This window comes from Bufo gargarizans, chromosome 2 (genome assembly GCF_014858855.1).
Source record: "Bufo gargarizans isolate SCDJY-AF-19 chromosome 2, ASM1485885v1, whole genome shotgun sequence".
In the NCBI taxonomy this organism is placed as follows: Eukaryota; Metazoa; Chordata; class Amphibia; order Anura; family Bufonidae; genus Bufo; species Bufo gargarizans.
This window is the reverse complement of record NC_058081.1, coordinates 189,182,234-189,193,764: the sequence shown is the minus strand read 5'-3', so window position 1 is coordinate 189,193,764 and position 11,531 is coordinate 189,182,234.

Here is an 11,531-nt window from a genome sequence, read left to right as displayed (position 1 = left end):
ATCCATATCTAGGCCTATCAGGAGAACAATAGAGCTGCCATACTGTTATCCCAATTCTACTATTATAGTATTTTGCTAAGAGATAACACCCTATCTATCTATACATGAGTTTTAACTCTGTGCTGACTGATACAGAAGGACAGTATTTTGTATATCATTTTAATAGTACAATTCTGCTGATAAGAAAAGGGAAAACAGCCCAAAATTCTTTAAAAATAGTTTTCTATGAATATTAAGTTTAAAAAATACCCCTGTTTGATGGAAGTGTTTCTTTATTCAAATAGATTTTTCCCTTTATATTCTTAGGACTAGCAAATCTGGAAATTGAACAATCAGTCAATCCAAGTAAAATATTTCAAGCACTAGTGATCTGTAACAGCATGTGGATGATCTGTTCGAGATCTATCAGATCTGTAGGTGTGGAGAGTGAGAGACATAGTAGGTAGTTTTATTCTATCTAGCAAACTTCAACCCAAACTGGGTTTTAGAATATGTGGGATGTTGCTGATATAGAACTTCTTGGGAAGCATCTGAAGTTGGGAGAAAGCATTGCCCGCATAGTCCTGAGTAGAAAGTGCACAGGGGAAATGAGAGGAAGTTCTCATAAGAAATGTGTAGTAAATAGTAATGGTGACAATGGGATAAGAAAGTACTTATAAGTAGAGCACTGCATCCAGTACACGGAACCAATATTAAATAATCATGAACGCTATGTAAACTGTGTATGCAATCAGTACTTTAGGGAGCACGGAAAACATAGTACACAAGAGAGATATAAGGATGTGCAACCAGCCCTAGCAGATACTGTCAGTAGAAGTTGCTGGGAAAATCATACAGCCCATGGGAAAGTCTATTTGTACAAATCTAAGAATCTAATACCATAAAAATAAAACAAGGCCTATGGGATTACAGCAAGTGGAAGTCCATCAACATGTGGCTAATAATCTGTTTATATGATTCTAATTTACTCTGAAGATTTTGACTGTTTAAATGAAACAAGTAAATGTATACACCACATATACAGACTTACGGCGCTCTGTTGATTCCATGGAAACATACTCTAGAGACTAGGTTTCTTTTTTTAAACATTGAAGACCTCAAGCTGGCCCTTTTCTGGCAGATATGGGGGTAGAATAAGCAAACGGAGTTTGTAATTAGAATGACAAGAGGTAGGGAGGAGAAGGGCTTTTCTGGGACTGTGAGAATTTGATTTTGTTATTGCAAATTCAGTCTAATGTGACGTAGTTCGTTTTCGTTTACTTCCAAAAATATCTGGAAATAAATTATAACGTAGAATATGTTCTGTTTCCTAAAATACATATTTCCTGGAACTGCTTCTTTTGAAAAGTAATACAGCCACCCATTTGTTTTTATGAAGCAGTAGTTTAGTGGATTTAAATGACACAACTAACCCTAAGTGCGAAGAAGGATCTGGGTCTATATACAAACATGGGTCTTCTGACACAAACTCATAGGCATCTAAGATATTGTAAGTTCAAGGTGGTAGACCTGCAGTTGGGTCAGAAAACTTGTACATCGCATAAATGTATACATAAGGTGCTCATCTGAAACTGACCTTAGGTTGTGAGCTCCAAGCAATGCTATACAAACAATGAAGTAATAATAATGAATAAAAGAAAATAACTTTGGAATTTTATGGTGCTAAATCAGGGGCGGACTGGGAACTTAAAGTGGCCCTGGTAAAAAAAACTAACAATGGCTCCATGTTGTAGGCATAACCAAATTGACAGAAGGCAAGGTAACACAAGTAGGCAGGACTTGCAATACTGTACTGAAGCACAAAATACCGCCCCCAGCAGAACCAAACACCACGGTGGAGCACAAAATAATGCCACCCTCACCACATTATTCAACTGTATCAGATCGTTATGTATCCAGCCAGTGGCCGTGAGGAGGACTTGGGTGGACCCCTTTGCATCAGCCCACCGAGAAATTTCCCTGTAGGGTCTATAGCCAGTCCACCCCTGTGCTATATTCTGTAAATATTAATGAATATGCTTTTATATCACACCAAATATTCTTCACTGAGGTTCCCTTTGGTGGGGCCTACACACACGGCGAAACGAAGTGAGAATAGAGGCAATCACACTATGCATCAGCACACTGCAACAGGGCTTCTGCTCTCTATATTCATAGAAGTGGCATGATCAATGGGAAAATGGATATCCCAACATTTAGCCCACTCTATTTCAAGAATTATTCCTGTCAGTGTGGGGAAACCTAGTTAATGGAAATATAGGAGGTAGCAGGTATAATGTGGTTTCAAGATAGATCGTAACTTGCGGCCGCCACACAGAATTATAGAATAGTAGTTAGTTGTGGGCCAGTGCTGGGGGCCCCGTGGGCAATTGCCCCCCTTGCCTCTATGGAAGCGCCGGCCCTGATCGTAAGAAATGTTTCAATTTTCAATATATTTTGGTTTATTAATAATCTCTTATAATCTCTCACTATCTATATCAATTCTGTCTATGCCAAATGCTAAAAACGACATTGACAGGAATGTCTTCTCTGTAACTTAGGCTGTTGTTTCATATAGTGTTTAAAATTGAAACATAATTATTATATCTCAAAAATATCTGTTACTAATGTAACAATAACACAAAGCAAGAACTCTAAAGATGTAATTTCACTATGATATTAAATAACACAATAAACAGAGTGTCCAGTAAATTTTTATTTTTTGGGTTGCAGTATGGCATTAAAAATTCAATTAGTAAAATTAGTCAAAAATGAAATCCTGACTTCCGGTTACAGCGCTGGAATGTAGGGCGGCAGTGTGAGGAGCTCCGCTTTACCCTCTTCCCATATCTGCACATAACCAACCGCAGAGCCACCAGCGACACCAGGAAAGCTGCGGCTCTTTACTATCTACCTGCCTTTTTTGTCCTCCCATGGAGAGATACCTGCTCAGAAGCAGTGGAAGACCGGGGAACGCACAGGAGAAAGCAGACGGAGGTGAAAGCAAGATGGTGCCGGAAGAACGCTCGGACACATGTGAGTCTACAGCTCACTCACCAGACTTATTTGTGGGGGAAGCAGAGTTGACATTTCTTGATAATATGGGAACCCTGCTAGACTATAAAAGACTAGTCATTGAGGTACCAAAACATCTTTCCCTGGACATCAAAGACTCTCTCATCACAGATGTCTCGGCCTCGCTTCAGGAGATACACGCTGAAGTAGAGTTACACTCCTCAAGAATACGAGAAATGGAGCAAAGAATACTAACTGTAGAAGATGAGGCTACAGGGGCTTTTAATAAATTATGAGAGCTATGAAAGGAAAATGCTACACTGAGCGATCGCATGGAAGCCCTGGAAAATAGGTCGCGCAGGAATAACCTGCGAATATTAGGGGTTCCTGAATTCATAAAAGCCTCACAACTGCAGGAACTATGTGAGGATGAGATTCCAAAAGCCTTAGGCCTGACAGACCTTAAAAGAGTGGAAAGAGCCCATCGTGTGGGACCTGCCCAAATTACAGCATCAAACCAGACAATTGCGCCACAGCCCCAAATGAGCAGGCCCAGGTAAGTTATTGTAAAGTTCCTTGATTACAACCATAAGGAAGTAATTTAGAGAGCGTTTCATACAAGGAAATCCCCTCTGGAAATACATGGTGAAAAACTGTTGATATTTGCGGACTACTCCGCAGAAGTGGTGAAGAGGAGGAGGGAATACAGCACAGTATGTTCCATATTTTATGCCAAAAAGATAAAATTCCAACTGCAATATCCCGCGACATTGATCCAGATAGCGGGTGAGGCGCCCTATGTCTTCAAATCACCAGTTGAAGCGCGAAAATCTGCAGAGGCCCAGGGAAGGATATCAGGAAAGGAGCTAGACAAGACAAGCAAACCAAGCAAGAGATACTCATCAATCCAACGCCAAGAAGGAGACAAAGAAAGTTTCCAGTCTACCACCCAGGCATCCACTACATCGGAACACAGATGGAGCAAATGGAAGAGAGCACCTGGGAAGGAATCGCAAGCTGCAGAAGCCAGATCTTCTCCAAAAAACACAAAGACTGAACCAGTAGGCAAATTTCGCAGTGGACTGACAAGTATCTGGGTTTTAATATGAGGGTTATAGAAGGAAAATATGCTTACTGTGATTTATTCTAGGTTGGTTGAGTATTAAAACACAGCATTTCGTTAAAAACTTTTACCTGGATAGTATAAAAAAAAAAAAAAAAGGAAAACGGGCTCTGTTTGAAAAAGGACTGATATATAGAAGGGGGTGGAGCGGGGGATGTTTGAGTCTTAATTCCAAAAAAAGAGAAGTCCAGAGATAGTTAGAAGAGGTGAGGAGTAGTGGAATAAGAGAAGGGATGCCAAATTCCAAAAACCTTCCCAACACAATGATGTTCATGTTTATATTCTTGTTTTTGTTCACTGTTCATGAAAATACTAATTTACTTCTGAACCTTGTGAGTCTGAACACCAACTCCACAATTTGTGCCTTAGAGAGGGCATAGGGATGTACTATACTATGTATGTAGAATATAAATATATGTTTATGAATACCAATTTCATCATAACCTATAATGCGTATAATCACTTGGAATGTTAAGCGGCTCTGTTCCCCGGAAAAATTGATTATGGTCCTATGTCACTTGAAAAGATTGAAGGCAGACATTGCATTATTGCAGAAGACACATTTGGGGAATGGAAAAGGATGCGTAAACTTTGAGTGGGCACAGTTCATGGATCATCAGCCCAGGGCAGATCAGCTGGGGTGCTCACTTTAATTCACAAATCTCTACCACATAAGGTGTTGGCGGTGATACCGGATGAGGGGGGCCGCTTATTACACATGACATTGACACACCATATGGCCCATTGGAGGTGTTCAATGTTTATGGCCCAAATAATGATAACAGAGAGTTCTTTGGAGGCAGAAATAAATGGAAACTGATTTAGGCCTAAATTTGTTATCACTCACAGATATTTTTGTGTGCTACCCTTTGTATTGTACTTTGTGGAGATAGAAATAAGCAGAAATGGATGATTGAGGCCTGACGCTTAAAATCTATCACTCACAGATATACCCGGTGTATTGGTGTATATGCTGGTTTCATTAAACGAACAACCCTCAAAAAAATTTGGAGACAAAAATAAACTGAAATGGATGTTTGATGGCCAGGCCTGACACTTAAAGGATAACTGTCATCTTTTTGGGATTTGCTAGTTTATTAGAGGTAGGCATGGTTACATGAGTTAGTCTGTCAATGAGTTAGTCTGTCAATCTTTTGATGCATGTGTCTTTACAGAGGAAGAGGTTCTAAGTCAACTGTCTAAAATTAATACAAATAAGACACAGGGGCCTGATGGGATACACCCAAATCTATTAAAAATGCTCAGCGGTGAACTAGCAAAACCATTAACAGATTTATTTAACCAATCACTGGCAACAGGAGTCGTCCCAGAAGATTGGAAATTAACAAATGTTGCGCCCATTCACAAGAAAGGTAGTAGGGAGGAATCGGGCAACTATAGGCCAGTAAGCCTGACATCAATAGTGGGGAAATTAATGGAAACCATACTTAAGGAGAGGATTGTGGAACATCTAAATCCCATGGATTGAAAGATGAAAAACAGCATTTTTTGTTTAGGGTTTACTTCAGGGAGATAATGTCAAACTAATCTTATTGATTTTTTTGATTGGGTGACTAAAATAATAGATCGAGGAGGTGCAGTAGACATCGCTTATCTAGACTTTAGTAAGGCTTTTGATACTGTCCCACATAGAAGGCTTATCAATAAAGTGCAGTCTTTGGGCTTGGACTCCCATATTATTGAATGGATTAGTCAGTGGCTGAGGGACAGGCAACAGAGGGTTGTAGTCAATGGAGTATATTCAGACCAAGGTCTTGTTACCAGTGGGGTACCTCAGGGATCTGTTCTGGGACCCATATTGTTTATATTGTTATATCTTTATCAGCGAAGTTGCAGAAGGCCTCAATGGTAAGGTGTGTCTTTTTGCTGATGACGCAAAGATTTGTAACAGGGTTGATGTTCCTGGAGGGATACACCAAATGGAAAAGGACTTAGGAAAACTAGAGGAATGGTCAAAAATCTGGCAACTAAAATTGTATGTTGATAAGTGCAAGATAATGCACCTGGGACGTAAAAACCCAAGAGCAGAATATAAAATCAGTGATACAGTCCTAACCTCAGTATCTGAGGAAAGGGATTTAGGGATCATTATTTCAGACGACTTAATGGTAGGCAGACAATGTCATAGAGCAGCAGGAAATGCTAGCAGAATGCTTGGGTGTATAGGGAGAGGCATTACCAGTAGAAAGACGGAGGTGCTCATGCCGCTCTACAGAGCACTAGCGAGACCTCATTTGGAGTATCGTGCTCAGTACTGGAGACCATATCTCCAGAAGGATATTGATACTTTGGAGAGAGTTCAGAGAAGAGCTACTAAACTGGTACATGGATTGCAGGATAAAACTTACAGGAAAGATTAAAGGACCTTAACATGTATAGCTTGGAAGAAAGACGAGACAGAGGGAATATGATAGAAACTTTTAAATACATGAAGGGAATCAACAAGGTAAAAGAGGAGAGAATATTTAAAAGAAGAAAAACTGCTACAAGAGGACATAGTTTTAAATTAGAGGGGCAAAGGTTTAAAAGTAATATCAGGAAGTATTACTTAATTACTGAGAGAGTAGTGGATGCATGGAATAGCCTTCCTGCAGAAGTGGTAGCTGCAAATACAGTGAAGGAGTTTAAGCATGCATGGGATAGGCATAAGGCCATCCTTCATATAAGATAGGGCCAGGGGCTATCCATAGTACTTAGTATATTGGGCAGACTAGATGGGCCAAATGGTTCTTATCTGCCGACACATTCTATGTTTCTATATTGTCAAAAGATCTGTAATTACCTTAGCTTTCATTAATGTCCTCTGTCCCTTTCCACTGCTCCCTTAGCCCCTTCCCGACCAGCGCCGTAATAGTATGGCGCTGGCTGGGTCTTTAAAGATGGTGCCCGCTCCTGAGCACTGCAGGTGCCATAGCCACTGGTGGCCGTCTGCTTCTAACAGCAAACACCCGCGGCTCATGTCCGCAACAGGCAGTAATGCCGATTGCGGACATTTAACCCCTCAGATGCAGTGGTCAATCCTGACCACAGCATCTGAGCATGCTGAAAACCGAAAGTGCGCAATTCTGGTGGTGCTCTGACTCCCAGGTGCGGCGTTCGAAGAAGCCGGAGCTTGTGTGCAGTAGCCCCTGTCTTTGTGAATGACAGGAGGCTGCTGCATAGTATTTCCTATGGAGCCTTTCTCTGTACTAGGGCTCCAAAGGAAACAAGCAATTTTCTCTTAGACTCCAATGCTAGTGCAATAAAGTCTAGAAGAATAGCAATCTAATGGGAACTGTAATGCAAGGCACCAACAAACAGACCAGTGATGAAAGCAAAAAGGTGTTTATTCACCAGAAACATAAACGTCCAGGACACTTGCTGGTAACAAGGAATAATAACAAAAAACCAGGCAAGGAGATTCCAGGAATAGTCCCAACCAGTGCTGAATGATGCTGTGCACTTGGCAGTCGAGTCACTCCAGATCTTGGGTCCGCTGTAAGGACAAAGTTCCTGGCAGTCTTCAGTCACTAGGAGTTGTGACCTATACCTGGTTGAGGGAAAATAACAGTGGGCACTGATCACCCTGAGAGACCTCCTTTTAAATGCCTGCTGACCAATCCCAGGGTGCCAAGTGTCCACTACCATAGGTGAACAAATTGCCCTGCACCTGAGTACAAGGCCTAAGGCAATCACAAGTTGATTAACCCATGGCTGGCTCCCTAATCCACTTTGCTCTTGTGAGTCAGTATAATATGCGCCACTGGTCGACGAAGTGCATAAGAAGCGCGTACTCGCGACCGTGTATCCCTTTGCGAACCTGCCCTCGTGCGTACGCACGGACGCATGATTGACTCAGCGCGAGTATGCGAGCGCGTGGACCCAGATGCGGAAACGGAAGTCGCAGGAGACACCGGAGACAACCCTGGCCGCGGCGTCTTGTCACTCGCCTGGCCACTCTGTCCCCGGGACTCCGACGGTCCTCCCCTCCGATGTCCACGCGAACGCATCTCCGCACTGGCTCGCAAAGGGGTCAGCGCTGGTGCATCAGAGACACGCATAACCTGTCCCGCAACTCCACGAGGACCCCTCTTGGCTCCCCTGGAGTGCAAAGCAGGTGAGGATCTTACATTACCTCCCCCCCTCGAGGAGGCGGCTCTGAAGACTCCAAGCAAGCTTTCCCCGGATTATCCCGGTGAAAGGCTGCCACCAACTCATCCGCATGCACCTGGCGAGCAGGTATCCAACATCTCTCCTCTGGACCAAAACCCTTCCAGTCCACCAAGTATTGAAGAGACCTTTGGACAAAACGAGAGTCCAAAATTCTGTTTACTTCGAACTCCGGTACCCCTTGGACCTCCAGCGGGGATGGGGTCTGAATGAAGGGAGCGGAGTCGGCTGCCGATTTGAGAAGTGAAACATGAAAGGTGTTCACTCCTCGGATCGACGGTGGAAGAGCAACCTTGTACGTAACTCGGTTGATCTTTTGTGTCACTGGGTATGGGCCAATGAATCGAGGACCCAACTTGGAAGATGGCTGACGCAGCGGAATGTTCCGGGTGGAGACCCACACCTGATCTCCCACCTTAAACTTTTGCTCTACGGTGCGATGACGATCAGCAAATTTCTTCTGTTGCGCCACCGCACTGCGGAGATTCCGCTGGGCCGACGACCAAATGGGACGCCTATCCTTGAACCACTGATCCACCACCGGTGAGTCAGTGGAGGGTCCGGCCAAAGAAGAGAGTCTTGGATCCCTGCCCCCCACGCACCTGAACGGAGACATCTTAGTGGAAGCATGCTCAGAGTTATTATAAGCCACCTCCGCAAAGGGTAGATACGCTGCCCATTCCTCCTGGCAGTCTGACACGAAGCACCGGAGATATTGCTCCAGGGTCTGGTTAGTCCTTTCCGTCTGACCGTTGGTCTCTGGGTGAAAACCAGAAGAAAAAGACAAATTAATACCCAATCGGGAGCAGAAAGAACGCCAGAAGCGGGAGATGAATTGCACTCCTCTGTCTGAAACAATGTCATCCGGCGCTCCGTGTAATCGAAAGACATGATTCAGAACAGATCTGCCAATTCTCTGGCCGAGGGCAATCCAGGGAGTGGGATAAAATGGGCCATTTTACTAAAATGGTCCACCACTACCCAGATTACCGTACTTCCAGAGGACCTTGGCAAATCTGTGATGAAATCCATGGAAATGTGAGTCCATGGAGCCTGGGGAATAGGCAGTGGGAGTAAAGTCCCAGAAGGGGCAGACCGAGACGGTTTACATCTGGCGCAAACAGTACATGCCTGGATATAGGCCTTAACATCCACGGACATGTTGGGCCACCACACGTGACGTTTAACAAGGGCAAGTGTTTTTTTAACACCCAAATGCCCGGCAGACTTTGAGTCATGAAGCTGTCGGATGACCTCCAATCGAAGGTTAATGGGTACGAACCATCGACCCTCGGGTTTGTCAGGTGGACTCTCTGCCTGTGAGGGCTCAAGAAGAGAGGACAAGTCCTCCATTACTTCGGCGGCCCCCAGGGCAGCAAGAAAACATTTAGTTGGGAGAATGGTTTCTGGCTCAGAGTCCAGGACGGAAGCAGCCTCAGGGAAGCAGCGGGACAGGGCATCTGCCTTCACGTTTTTGGAACCTGGTTTATAAGTGAGGCGGAAATTGAAGCGGGTGAAAAACAATGCCCACCTGGCTTGTCGGGAGTTGAGTCTTTTGGCACTCTCTAGATACTCCAAATTTTTGTGGTCAATGTAAACCGTGATGGGATGTTCTGCACCCTCTAGCCAATGTCTCCACTCTTGAAAAGCCAATCTTACTCCCAGAAGCTCTCTATTGCCGATATCATAATTACACTCGGCTGGAGAGAGCTTCCGAGAGAAGAAGGCACAGGGATGTAACCTCTCGGGGTCCCCAGAATACTGTGAGAGAACTGCCCCTACACCGACCTCTGAGGCATCGACCTCGAGAACAAAAGGTCTGGAGGTGTCTGGATGAGTAAGAATTGGTGCCGTGCAAAAGGCCTGTTTCAGCGTCTCAAAGGCTCTGACTGCCTCTCTCGTCCACTTAGAAGGATTAGCTCCCTTCTTAGTGAGGTTGGTGAGAGGTACTACTATCGCAGAAAAATTCTTAATAAACTTGCGGTAGAAGTTGGCAAAGCCTAAGAAACGCTGCAACCCCTTAAGATCCTTAGGTTGAGGCCAATCCAAGACAGCAGAAAGTTTGGATGGGTCCATAGCCAATCCCTTTTCTGAGATAATGTACCCCAGGAAAGGCAACTCCTTCACCTCAAACAGACACTTCTCAAGTTTGGCATAGAGGCGGTTCTCCCTCAGCTTCTGGAAAACCTGACACACATGTCTCCGATGAGAGACCAGATCCGAGGAGTAGATTAGTATGTCATCTAGATAGACAACAACACATCTATCCAAGAAATCTCTGAGAACATCGTTGATGAACTCCTGGAAGACCGCGGGAGCATTACAGAGACCGAAAGGCATCACGAGATACTCGTAATGCCCGTCTCTGGTATTAAATGCGGTCTTCCATTCGTCACCCTCTCTAATGCGAACTAAATTATAAGCACCCCTTAAATCGAGTTTGGTGAAGACTCGGGCCCCTTCCACCTGAGAAAACAGATCATCAATCAGAGGCAGTGGATACCGATTCTTCACCGTAATCCGATTAAGGGCACGATAATCGATGCAAGGTCTCAAGCCTCCATCCTTCTTCTCCACAAAGGAGAATCCAGCTCCAGCAGGGGAAGTGGATGGACGAATGAAATTCTTCTCAAGGTTCTCTTTAATATACTCCCGCTGAGCCTGAACCTCAGGCCCAGTGAGATTATAAAGATGCCCTCGTGGTGGCATGGTGCCTGGCAACAGGTCTATAGGACAATCATATGACCTGTGGGGAGGTAATACATCAGCCCCCTGAGGACTGAACACATCTCGGAAATTATGATACTGCTGTGGTAAAGTACTTAATACTTCCATGGAGGCTAGTGACAGGTCGGGACGAATGTACTTAGTAAGGCATTCCGTACTCCACTGACAGATAAGACCCGAGCGCCAGTCCACTACTGGATTATGGAGCCTTAACCAAGGGAGACCCAAAATCACGGGAGTGGATGGCATGTCAAGGACAAAAAGGCTTAAGGTCTCCCGATGATCAGCCCCCACCGTTACCTGTATTCCCGGAGTCATCCACACTGCACGACCATCTTGAAGAGGGGAACCATCAATCGCGGTCACTGACATGGTGGTTTTCGGCTGGATCAACGGGATGCCAAGTCGACGAACCAAGGTTGAGTCCACAAAATTCCCAGCGGCCCCAGAATCGATTAGTGCTGACAACTCATGGACCTTGTCTTGCCACCGTAAGGATATGGATACCATCACCCGG